Raw genomic sequence first — 1,005 nt, forward strand, 5'->3', positions numbered from 1 at the left:
TGTACTCTCACTACCTCCTAATATGCATACACCAAATGTTTATATTAAGTCGATTTTAAGGATATTCCATGCTGCAAAACCAAATAAAAAATAGCAAATCTACTTCCTAGCATGGAAACAAAGAATACAACGTTTATAAAAACCATAGTTTATAAAAATCAAACTGGTATTACCATATTAGCATTTACACCATAAAGACGTCAGCAATCGCTTGTAAAACCATTTATAAATGCGTTAATCTTTAATAAGTTTACTGAAATACTACTTTGGAAATAAAAGTACAATCTCAGATACATACTGCCACTGTTCTTCTAGTTTTGGCAGTCGAATCGAGAGCTTTATAATTTCAAGAGATCTCTGCTAGTCTAACTGACGAAAAAAAATATAGTTCCTCAGAGAAAGTGGTTCCTAACCTTTTCATTCGCAAAGGACATAAAAGTTACCATAAAGCTTATTTCAAAGTTGATCACATAGTACAAACAAAATCTATATCTCAGCCTAAGATTGGCCTTGTAAGAACCCAGGTAGACATAAAGGATTTGGAAATAGGTTAAATCCTTTATTTAGAATGATCAAACTGAATTATAAGAACATCGCTAGACATACAGGAGTTGGAAATAGGTTTTGATTCCTTATCTTATAATGATCAAGTTACCTTATAAGATACCCAGGCGAAAATAGCGATGGAAATAGGATTTAATTATTTTATTCATGTTTATCAATTTTTTTTTTATAGATCCGAGTAAAAAAAAATCGACTGGGGATAGGAACCACTGCTTTAAGATATATAAATCATACGAGCTTAAAGCAAATATAACTCCTTTAAAAAATAAACGACAACGAACATTTAATTCACGGATGTTTATTAAATCATAAACATAGTTGTGTTTTATCTTTTTATCTTAACTATCAAGAGAAATAAACGAAAGGGGAGTGGTAGATGATAACGAGCCTAATAGCAAAAGAGGAGAAAGAAGTAAAATTGTTTCCTGATTTATGATATTG

The 1,005-nt window shown here is 30.7% G+C and overlaps 1 protein-coding gene across 1 annotated transcript in view; it reads left to right on the forward strand.

Moving 5' to 3' along the window:
• Window positions 1-1,005, forward strand: part of LOC119587742 (UDP-glycosyltransferase UGT5-like) — a gene marked incomplete in the record, with an annotated part of 10,276 nt that extends 9,271 nt beyond the window's left edge. Inside the window, 1 exon segment of the mRNA XM_037936428.1 lies at window positions 1-1,005.

The sequence above is a fragment of the Penaeus monodon genome, chromosome 23, assembly GCF_015228065.2.
Source record: "Penaeus monodon isolate SGIC_2016 chromosome 23, NSTDA_Pmon_1, whole genome shotgun sequence".
Classification (NCBI taxonomy): domain Eukaryota; kingdom Metazoa; phylum Arthropoda; class Malacostraca; order Decapoda; family Penaeidae; genus Penaeus; species Penaeus monodon.